Source organism: Dasypus novemcinctus, chromosome 18 (assembly GCF_030445035.2).
Source record: "Dasypus novemcinctus isolate mDasNov1 chromosome 18, mDasNov1.1.hap2, whole genome shotgun sequence".
In the NCBI taxonomy this organism is placed as follows: domain Eukaryota; kingdom Metazoa; phylum Chordata; class Mammalia; order Cingulata; family Dasypodidae; genus Dasypus; species Dasypus novemcinctus.
Window position 1 is genome coordinate 4,946,062 of NC_080690.1, and position 11,708 is coordinate 4,957,769.

The window sequence follows — 11,708 nt, forward strand, 5'->3', positions numbered from 1 at the left end:
TGCATGTGTGCAACTGTGCATGGTGTGCAGCATGTACATGTGTGCATCTGTGTATGTGTGCGAGGTGTGCATGTGTGTGTCTGTGTGTGCGCATGAGCACATGTCAAGGTTTGAGTCTTTTGTGGGTCTCAGAATATGTTCTTTTTTTTAAAAAATCTGCATTCATCTTTTATTTCCACTTGTCATAAACAAGTTTGTAACCAGACATATATCATCATACTAAACATCATGGAAAACCTCTCACTCAATAATCCAATTGATACACAGGTACCACATTTAGTGGCAACAGTTCTCAAATGGGCCGTTTTATAACCGAGGCAAAGGTGAGTCATCCTTAGCTTCCTAAGTGGCATCTTAACTGAACTCCTTCTGCTTACCGGTGACTTTTGAAGGGCATCCTGTTTTATGTTTAGTTCATTATTCTTTACTAACATGAATGCATCCCAGAACTGGAACCATCACTCAATATGCTGAAAGAGATGTCTATTATCTTTCATTGTTGTTGGACTTTGTTGGGGTTTTTTTACACTTGAAAATATTTTGTTTAGAGCATTCCTGATGAATACTTAAATTGCATCTGTTCTTTACTAAGATCTATTTATTTATACCCACCCTTCATTTCCAAAAGGATTAAGATAAGCCTCTAAAATACATAATCCCCTACAAAATAAGCAAATTTAGTAAATTAGTTAGGAAATCAAAGTAAAGAGAGAAACTGAGGGAGAATGTAGAATGAATTTAATGCCTCCAATGCCTTCCAGAACCCCTGAACACCTGCTGAAGTCAAACCATAATTTTGGCTCTGAACTCTCTAGCAACCAATACAGAGGATTATATTTTATTCACTTAGATGAGAAATATTTATTTCACATATTAGATGCAAGGCATTTTTTTAGACAGTGATTACACAGCAAGGAATAAAAAAGATCCAGTTTTTCCTCTGAGAGAGCTTACCGTCCAGGTGGGCAGACACATTTTAACAGTCAGCCACATAAGCCTTAAATTGTGAAAATCCCATAAAGGGAAAGAATGGCCTTCTAGAAGAGCAAATATTAGTGAAGCTCAAACCCTGGATTGGGGGAAGTGAAATTTAGACTGAGACCTCCCTGAGCTGCCCCCCAATATCCATTCTCCACTGCTCTCTTAAAACCAGAACACCCACTTTGGCTCGGCACATTGCCGCCCAGAATAAAACCCTCCATTTCCCAGCTTCGCGGTGGGCAGAGCCCGGCTCCTGCCCCGTGGCGAGGCACGACGGCGGCTCTGCAGGGCTCCCCCTTTCTCCCCACGATCAGCCTGGGCCAGCAGGCACGTGGTTCATCTCCGCCTCCCCTGGGCCTCGCCTCTTCAGCTTCCAGCTCTCGGTGATTCCAGCCTCCCGCCTCTCTCGGCCTCTTGGGATTTCTCAGTCTTTCTGCAGCCGCAGGCGATCCTGGAGTTGTCTCCCTCGAGGCAGGGGGAAACAGAAGTGGCTCTGTTTATAAAGGACTCCAGTACGAGGATTAAGACGCGCCCTGGGTCCCACAATCTAATCAAAAGGCCCCTCAAGGGAAGCGGATCTGGTTCAACAGATAGAGCGTCCGCCTACCATGTGGGAGGTCCAGGGTTCAAACCCCGGGCCTCCTGACCCGTGTGGAGCTGGCCCATGCGCAGTGCTGATGCATGCAAGGAGTGCCCTGCCACGCAGGGGTGTCCCTCAGGTAGGGGAGCCCCACGCGCAAGGAGTGCACCCCGTAAGTAGAACCACCCTGTGTGAAAAAACCGCAGTCTGCCCGGGAGTGATGCCGCACACACGGAGAGCTGACACAGCAAGATGAAACACAAAAAGAGACAGGTTCCCAGTGCCACTGAGGATGCAAGAGGACACAGAAGAACACACAGCAAATGGACTCAGAGAGCAGACAACTGGGGGGAGGGCAGAGAAGGGGAGAGAAATAAATAAAAAATAAATATTTTTTTAAAAGGCCCCTCAACTGAAAAGCCCCACATAAAGTAAGTCTGAAGGTACAGGAATGGGTCCGCGCACCGGCTCTCACAGGCCTGCAGGAGGGCATCGGGAGCATGGAAGGCTGGTCCTCTCCGCTGAGGCAGCCTCTCTGAGCAGCCTTCCCAGAAGCTCATGCAGGGTTTCAACTTATATTTTATACGCTCATCCGCGGCTGCAAGGGCGACCTTTGGTGGCCAACATCTCTGAGGACGCCTTAATCTGGACATTTTCACAACCTCGAATCTGTAAGATTTTACCCCAATAAACTACCATGATAAAAGCCAGCCAATCTCTGGTATTTTTGCACTGGCAGCCTTTGGCAAACTAACACTGTGTACATGTGCATCTGTGTGTGTGTGTGCACGCATGTGTGTGTGTTATACAAGGATGTAACTCGCTGTGTTGATATTTCACAAACTTTGCATTCCATTGGCTTCATAGCAGTCCCGGTTTTTATCCCCTTTTCAGAGGAGGAGACGGAGGTTCAAAGTGGTACAGTACTGCCTGCAGGTGGCAGGTGGCCAGTGGCAGAACTGGGGCTCAGGCCCTGGCCTGCGGGATTGCCGCGGCGAGCCCCAGGATGAAGTGTGACAGATGCACGCTCTGAATTAAAGACGCCCCGGGCCTGGGTGCCAGCTCCACCGCCAGGCCTCTCCGGCTTGCTGCTCCTCAGTCCTCTCATCTGTGAAATGGGCTGGGGATGGAGGCGCCTTCCTCGGGGGCGACGTGACCACTGCCGGAGATGGTGCCAGCCAGCGCCCAGCACCTGCCCCCAGGGAGGGCTTAGGAAAGTGGGGTCCTCCCTCGCTTGTGGCCCTCCTCTCCCACCTGGCCAGGTCAGCCCCCGGGATGCTGCGGCCGGGGTCTTCTCGGCGAAAGGGCGTGATAAATGTGTCTAGTCTGTGTGCCAGGTCCCTTTCTAAGCACTTCCCACATTCCAATGCTCTCAGGGCTCAGAGGAACCTATGAGGTAGGTGCCGTGAATAACCCCATGGTACAGAGGGGGAAACTGAGGCACACAGGCTCCTGTGCAGTGCTCCGATCTTGGCGTTGGGCTGCGTGTGCCGATATTCGCGTGTCGACTCAGCCCCACTGGCTCCTCCAGCTCTTCCAAGGATCTGTAGCCAAGTCCCTAGATGGAATTCCCTCTGGTTGAAGCACCTGGAGCGGCTTCTCTTCCCCTCACTGGATCCTGATGAAGACCGGGCAGCAGGAAGCCTGGGTCCGTCCCCACCCCGGCTCCACTCCCACACGGCTGAGCAACCTTCCAGAAGGTTCCTGCTCCACCACTCTGTATCCCGCACCACGCCCTGGTCCGTAAAGCGGTCCCAGAAGTCACACAAGTTGTGATTGACTGAGATGGTCACAGCCAAGCAGTAGCGCTGCCCCAGCGAGCGCTCCAACGGGGTGGCCCTTGGTCAGCACTTGGGGGGACGCCTCCGTGCGGGGTCTCCACACAACAGCCTCGTCCCTCGATAGCTAACCCTCGGGGGGGCTGTGCAGGAGGCAACGAGGAGACCTGAGTTTCTGAGGGCAGATCCAGAAACTTCTGTGCCGCCGGGCAACCCCTACATCACCATGGAGCCCCAGGTGGGGGGCGGGGCTGAGACTTCTTAAGTGGGACCACCCACGAAGGGTCATTGCCAGGGTGGGGACCAGGGCGAGGCGAGCGAGGCACTTGTCTTCCACTTGAACCCACCAAGGCCACCCTGGAACAGGTCTCTCCCCGTCTCTGTGCCTCGGTTTCCTCACCTAGACCCGATCTCGATGCTCTGTCGTGGGTGGAAACTGGGGTGGAAATAGGCCAGCTGGTGTTATAAATTCAGAAGGGCCGCCACCTGGGGCCGCGTCGCCCTCTCCCTGTGCTGAACCCCGCCCGCCCCGGGCTCCCCTCGGGGAACGGCTGCTGCTCGGAAGCGGGGTCCCGGTGCCTCCTGACGGGGCCAGCACCCCCGGGCTTCCTGCTCACAGTCCTCCTCCCCCTTCTCGGCAAGCCCAGGCGCCTCGGGCCCAGGGCGCCTGCTTGGCCCAGCTCTGCCCAGGCGGGAGCAGCCCGTTTCCAGTAGAGGCGCCCCCTCCCCAGCGCCCCTCCAGCCCGGCCCCCTCAGCCCCTGCTTCTTCCTGGTGACTCCGGGTGCAGGCCCCACCTTGGGGCCGTAGCTTTGGGGTTCCCCGGCCTGGAACTCTCTTCCTCCCAGACCCCTGAGGCAGCCACGCGGCTCCTGCACTTCTTCTCCGGACCCCGGCTCAAACGTCCCCTTCCCCCAGGATTTAAAGCCCCAGCCCCTGCCCCTCTGGCACCCCCACTTTGCGTTTGATGGGTGCTGCACTCCCCTTGTTTGCTGTCCCTGCTAGCCATCTCCTAAACCCCAAAGGTTTGTCCGTCTGCTCACTTCCAGATGGCCAGCGCCTGCCCACGGCAGACCCCGGGGGTCTTTGAGTCCGTGAGAGGGGGCTCCAGGCCCAGAGGAGGTGGCTCTGCGGGCCACGTGCCGGCTTTTGAGGATGGAGAGGCAGGGACAGAAAGATGGAAACAGGGAGAGAGGGGACAGAGGGGTGGGTCCCATTAGCAATCTCTAATTTTTTTTTTGTCTTTATTTGTTGTTTTAATGTTACATTAAAAAAATGAGGTATTGATGGCTATTGAAATGATATTTGGGATGTATATTAAATAAAATATAGAATGAAAATTAATTGTGCTTGCTTCTGTTTATTGTTTTATGCGGCTACTAGAACATTTTCATTCACATGTGTGGTTCGCCTTGTATTAAAATGGAACAATTCTAGTAGAATAGTGCTGGTCTTGGGCCCCAAACGCCCCCCTGACACTCAGCCCCTTCTCAGCTAAGGCCATTCCCTCCAACCAGACCCCAAGTTCAAACCGTGTCCTCCCCTATGAGGCTTCCCTTGTTCCCACCTCCACAGTTGGTCTCCAGTTCAGAAGTTTTTTAAGTAAATGTATTTTTTCCTTGATAATAAAAAATGATCCATGCTAATCGGCAGGAATTTTGGCAAATAGAGGAAAGAACAAAGAAAACCTTTAAAAATCCCTATAATTCAATATCAAGGTGCAGAGATACCTGATGCTAGTGTTTGTGTACATACATACATGACATGATAGAGGCCAAGGTGCCGAAGTCAAGGTCAAGGGTGAGGTCACGAGACGGGGATGTTAATTCCGCTAGGAGGACTCGGGAGCCAGCCTGCCTGGGCTCAGGTACACCGGACCCCCTGCTGTGCTTCCGTCTGCTCATCTTCCCATGGGAATAATGCTATCCCCGTCTCTTAGGATCGGTGCGAGGGTCGAACCAATTCCGTCAGTTGTGCAAGCACCCCTCTCCTCTCCTGACTGCACTTGTGAGGGCGGGGCTCTGTGTTAGCCACCTCTGGAACCTCTCTCCAGGGAGGGGATGGGAGGCCCCTTCGCTGAGCAATTACTACATGACAGGCACAGTGCTAGGACCGCTCTCTCAACTCCTCCCACTGCTCCCTGCACCCTCTGCTCCCACCGCAGGGCCTTTGCACTGGCTATATCCTCTCCCTGGAGCACTCTCCCCAGATATCTACTTAGCTAACCTGAGAAGCTGATTCCTTCCAATCTTTGCCCCATCTTCACTTACCCGCCCTGACCACACGTTTAAAGCTGCAACCTGCTCCTCTCATACCACCTTAAACCCCCACCCCCCAGCCTGTTCTGTTTTTTTTCTCATAGCCTTAACACCCCCAAATAGACTATGAAATTTACTTTAAAAAAAAAATTTTTATTTTTTATTTCTCTCCCCTTCCTCCTCCAACCCCCCCCCCCCACCAGTTGTCTGCTCTCTGTGTCCATTTGCTGTGTGTTCTTCTGTGTCCGCTTCTATCCTTATTAGCGGCACCGAGAATCCGTGTTTCTTTTTGTTGCGTCATCTTGTTGTGTCAGCTCTCCGTGTGTGCGGCCCCACTCCTGGGCAGGCTGCACTTTCTTTTGTGCTGGGCGGCTCTCCTTATGGGGTGCACTCCTTGCGCGTGGGGCTCCCCTATGCGAGGGACACCCCTACATGGCACAGCACTCCTTGTGCGCATCAGCACTGCGCATGGACCAGCTCCACACGGGTCAAGGAGGCCCAGGGTTTGAACCACGGACCTCTCACGTGGTAGACAGACGCCCTAACCACTGGGCCAAGTCCACTTCCCGAAATTTACTTTTTTATATTAATTGTTTGTATCTCCCCTGTGGTAGGCAGGATAGCAGTTTCCCCCAAAATGCCCGTGTCCTAATCCTGTGAATGTTCCCTTACATGCCAAAAGGGACACTGGAGGCTTGATTAAGTGAAGACTCTCGAGATGGGGCGATTATCCTGGATTATCTGGTGAACCAGATCGATGTCTTCACAAGGTCTCTATAAGAGGGAGGTGGGGAGAGTGTCAGGGACAGGGAAGGAGATGTGACAACAGAGGCAGACGTGGGAGAGGGAGAGAGACGTGAAGATGCTCCACTGCTGGCTTTGAAGATGAAGGGAAGTGTAGCAGTTTGATATAGTTATGAATTCCAAAAATAGATATTGGATTATGTTTGTAATCTGGTCTGTACCTGGGCATGACTGAGTTATGATTAGGGCTTTAATTGGGCCACGTCAAGCGGTGGGGACTCACAGATAAAAGCATGACAAAGGACAGAGTCGAAGGTTTTCTGATGTTGGAGTTTGGATGTTGGAGTTTGATGCTGAAGACTTAAGCTGGAGCCCTGGGAAGTAAGCTCACAGAAGAAAGAGAAGCCAGTCCCGGAAAGAGAGGAACCTTGAACCCGGAGAAAAGCAAGTCCCAGGAACGGAGGAACCCAGGAAGCCTGAGCCCTTGCAGATGTCAGCAGCCATCCTGCTCTAACATGTTCCAAATAGACTTTGGTGAGGGAAGTAACTTATGCTTTATGGCCTGGTATCTGTAAGCTCCTACCCCAAATAAATACCCTTTATAAAAGCCAACCAATTGCTGGTATTTTGCATCAGCACCCCTTTGGCTGGCTAATGCAGAAGCGGTCACCAGCCAAGGAAAGCAGGTGGCCTCCAGCAGCTGGAAAAGTCTCCGCTAGAGCCTCCGGAAGGATCCAGCCCCACAGACACCTTGACCTTAACCCCGGGCAGGCCTTGTTGGGCCTCTGACCTCCAGACCCCTTAGAGCTTAAACGAGCGCTGCTTTAGGCCGCTCGGGCTGTGGTCACTTGTTAGGGCAGCAAGGGGAGGATGTCCGGCCTCAGCAGGCACTGGTCACTTGGCCAGATGAGTCAATCATCTCCACAACCTACAAAGAGTTACCCCTGTGTTAGAGACAAAGAAACAGAGGGTCGCAAAGTTAGGCATGCTTTCCAGGGTCACAGCTAGTGAGCGATCTCTGCAGCACCTTCCTCAACACAGGGGGCAAGACTGGTACACAGCAGGTGCTGCGAGCCTTTCTCCTGTTGTGCCCCACGTTGCACGCCTGTTGCTGCGATCAGCTCACAATAGACTGGCTCGAAGGGGAGGCAACACAGAACTTTACGAAATAAAGGGACAAAGAGAAAGACATAAGAGAGGAAATAAAGCTGGGACCAGGGGACGCACAGCTTCTGGAACTGAGAGCCTCGACCCTAGTTTCCACCTCGTATTTACAGGAAACTACCGAGCAGCTGTTTGCTCTCAGAACTGCAACATCATCCACAATAATTGGGAAGAACTGCGACATCTAGGCAACATCTACAGTAGACTAGGTGAAACTCTTTATCCCACAAGCAGGTGCTCAATAAACGCTCTTCCATCAAAATAGAAGTTTTCCCAGAGCCCCAGGGTACTGAGCCATAATCTTTCAGTTAATTTCTTGCAAACCTTGACTTACAAACTGACCCTCCAAAATCTCCAAGACACAAGGGTAACTCCCTCTCAGGGAACACACCAGCAGTTCAAGTTTACATGGAAGGAGAAAAAGCTCCAAGAAGAGAAATAAACAAGGAGCAAATCATTTTCCTGGCCACCAGCCGCTTGCCTTTGATCAGGGCAGGGCGGGCTCTCTGCCTGACAGCTGGGCTGGATGCCCCTGGTGGGGGCTTGAGTGTCCCGCCTGTTCCTGGCAAAATGTCAGGGCCAGCGGCCCTTCCCGGGTCCCTGGCCATGCCTCGGAACTTCATGTCCGAGGTGGCTCCGGCGACCTGAACTTGATCCCAAGTTTCGTGGGCTGCCCCCCCCCCCCCGACCCGGACGCATCGCTGCGTCGCTGCGACTTCCTGCAGCTCTGTGGGTCAGGGCCCCCGAGAAAGCCTGGCAGCTGGTGAGGTCCCTTCTGGCCTCCGCTCTGAGGGGCCTGTCCGTGAGGCCTGCCTGCTGGGGCCAGACAGCTGCTGCCTGCCAAGGGCTTCTCTCCCCCCGAAAAGGGAGGGAAACGTCGCCCGTGAAAAAGAAAGGGGACAAGTGCTGAGGACTGCAGAGGCAGAGGGTGCGGCTCCCAACTGCAGGGCCGACGAAGGAACCCTGCTCCTCCACCCCCTCTGCAAGGCCCCTGTCTGATCGCTAAGTTTCACAAACTTTTCCCACGGATACAGAATATTTTCTTCCGTGGAGATCGGATCAGGTAAGTAAGTGCCCTAGGACAGGAGACACAATAGCAGTTCAGCCTACTTCCTACTAAAGTGCAAATGGCTTCCAGCAGATGGAAGTACATTCATTCATCCATTCAAATATTTGCGGGTCTAGGCACCTCTGGCTTTAAAATTACGCATTTCCTCTACGACAGTTCTGTCTGGTTGGCATTGTTATCAAGCCCGGAGAGATTAAGAATTTGCTTCCTCTACATGGGCGATAAGAGGTCGAAGCAGGGTTTGAACTGAGGCATCCGAGGCACCCGGTTCGGAGCCTGTGCTCGAAACCATCACGCCAAGTGTTCAAAGGAAACTGCTGTGCTTTGGCAAAAGCATGGAACGGAGGGCTTTGGCCTGGCCCAGGGGCCAGTCGAGGCTTCCCCGAGGAAACGGCCTTTCGGCTGAAAACCTGAGGAGGAGGAAGTGGACAGAGAGGAGCCAGACCGGGACTGGAAGGCGCTGTCCGTGGGGAGGAAACAGGACGCGCGCAGCAGGCCCAGGGCTTGGGGTCTGCACGAGGACCTGTGGTGCCACCAGGTAGGGGCACAGTTCCCTCCACACATTCCTCCTTCAAAAAAAAAAAAAAATATATATATATATATATAAGCAATTATCTTCCTAAGTGCACTCACACGCACAAATATAATTCAAGGTGGACTATATTCATTTTTTCTTCTGATTTAAAATACATTCGTGGGCCCCTAAAAAGCCCTCTGGGGCCAGGCACAGTGCCTCCCGGTCCTAATGGAGAAGTCGCCCTGCGTCCAAATGCTTTGCTGTGTGACCCTGGGAAAGGCTTTGCACCTCTCTGAGCCAGGAAGCTGAGCCGATCAAACGAGATGGAGTTAGGTGAGTCCAAGGCAGCTCACCCCAGGCAGGCTCCCCGCTTTCTGCCGCCTCTACAAAGAGCCGGGAAGGAGGAGGTGGGGGAGGCCCGGGCAGCGCCGCCCGCCGGGCTGTCGGGAACCCCCTCCCAGCACGGCTAGGCTGGGAATGAAAACAGATGGTCCCTCTTCTTGGAGAGTCAGAGCCCGCCCTGTTTGCGACCTTTGCTCCTTGACTCTGCCCCCCTAAAGCGGGTTGTCCCCTCCCCCGAAGGGACCCCCAGCTGCTTTCTCCCGCTCCGAGGAGCCTGCCCCGCCCCCGCCGCGTCCCACAGAGCCCCCGGCTCTGACCCACCGGGTCCCCCGCGCTCCCCTTGGCCACTCGGGAGAGCGGCAGGGCAAAGGGCCCCAGCCCGAGCAGAAGGACGCTGTGGCGCCACGTCTACGCAGGCTGAAAGCCAGGGTCGAAGGCCGACTCGGCCCACGGCCCCTCCCTCAGCCCCGCAGCCACTGGGCCCACTAAACGGGCTAACCGGGTGCCTCGGCTCTTCCCTGGGTCCACCCCCGAATCAGGGCTTGCCACTCACCACTTGCTCTTGTTTTCCTCCTAAAAGCAAATCTGACGTGAAGCCCCTCCTCCGCCCCCCCGCCCCCTGCCCTCCGCCCCCCGCTTTGCATGGACTCTGAGGACAGGATGAAAGCGGGTGCCCTGCTCCCTGGCGGTCTAGCCCGGGTGCCCAGCCTGGCTGTGCGCCAGAGTCACCAGCGGGAGGGGATAAACGGCGCCCAGACCCAGACCACTGGACCAAGTGAGTCCCAGTCCATTAAATCAGAGGCGGCCAGGCCCAGAGCTCCCCGGCTGATTCTAGCGAGGCACGGGCCGAACCCCACAAAGCTGGCCTCCTGCCCCTCCCCCTTCCTTTCCACCCCCCACCGTCACCTCTTGGCCTTGCTTGCTTTTCCCTTCTTTCTGCACCGGCATGCTGGCACGGTGGCACACTGGTCAGGCCCACACCAGGCTCCTCTGCCTCTGGGCCTTTGCATGTGCTGTTCCTGCTGGCCAAGACACTCTTCCCTGCTCTTTGCCTAGTAGACTAGTAAAAGGCTGTCAGCAAAAGGGTCCCTTTCCCCAGAAGCTTCCCCTGACCTCCAGGCAACATGGAGGGAGTGACATTGCTTTCTGACAATGGACGAGCAGGGACTGTATCACCTACTGGGCACCTGGCACGGAGCAGGAGCTCAGTGCACGTTACCTGAACGGCTGAACGGCTGACCGCACACTCACAGCAGGGCTCCTGCCCTTTCTTGCTGGTCCCTCCTAACAGCAGCCTGCGTCTGCCAGGCACCCACTGGCTGGCACCAAACTCCCCGCCCGGGCTGGACTGCCCCCAGCATCTGCAGCGGCACCTGCCCCGGGACATCGGCTGTCCACAGCTGCGCTCCGTGCTGCTGGCAGGCGGTAAGGCGGGGTCCCCACTGCAGCCTGCGGACACTTGGGCCGTCCTGCGCATTGTAAGATTTTTAACAGCATCCCTGGTCCCCACTCACTAGATGCACCCCCAAAATGCACCCAGTCCTCTCAACCAAAAATCTCCCCTTTACCAAACACCCTCTGGGGCAAAATCGGGCCTGGCTGAGAGCCACGGGCTTGCAGGCGTAGCACCTCTGTGTCCCAGTAAAGCAGAGTGGAGAGAGGGTGTCAGCGTCTAGTTATTGTTAAACTGTCCAGATACGTTTTATGCACTTTAGGAGCCCAGGATCTTGTACATGGGAAGCCAGGCACTCAGCCACTGAGCTACCTCCACTCCCCTGCACTTTTTTGTATAGATATTATAATTCAAAAAATTTTTTAAAGTTAAAAAAAAACAACCCACCAGAATGGAATAAACTGAGCCAAGAAGCGGGAGCCCGGGAATGAAGGTCATGGGCTCCGAAGCCTGACGAAGGACGGCTCTTACTCTGCCTGTGTGACTGTCACGATTGGCTTTGTCACTCGAGGACCTCAGCTGCCCGGCTGGAAAACGGAGACGCAGCAGACCCTTGCCCTCAGGGCTGCGTGGACACACGGAAGTGCACTCAGGCCCGCGCCTGGCCCCGAGAGCCTACGAGAAGCGTGACTCACCATTAGTGTCACCATCTGTGTTGGTCAGCCAAAGGGCTGCTGATGAAAATATCAGAAACTGGTTGGTTTTTATCAAGAGTATTTGAGTAGGAGCTTATAGATACCAGGCCATAAAGCCTAAGTTACTTCCCTCACCAAAGTCTATTTCCACGTGTTGGAGCGAGATGGCTGCTGATGTCTGCGAGGGCT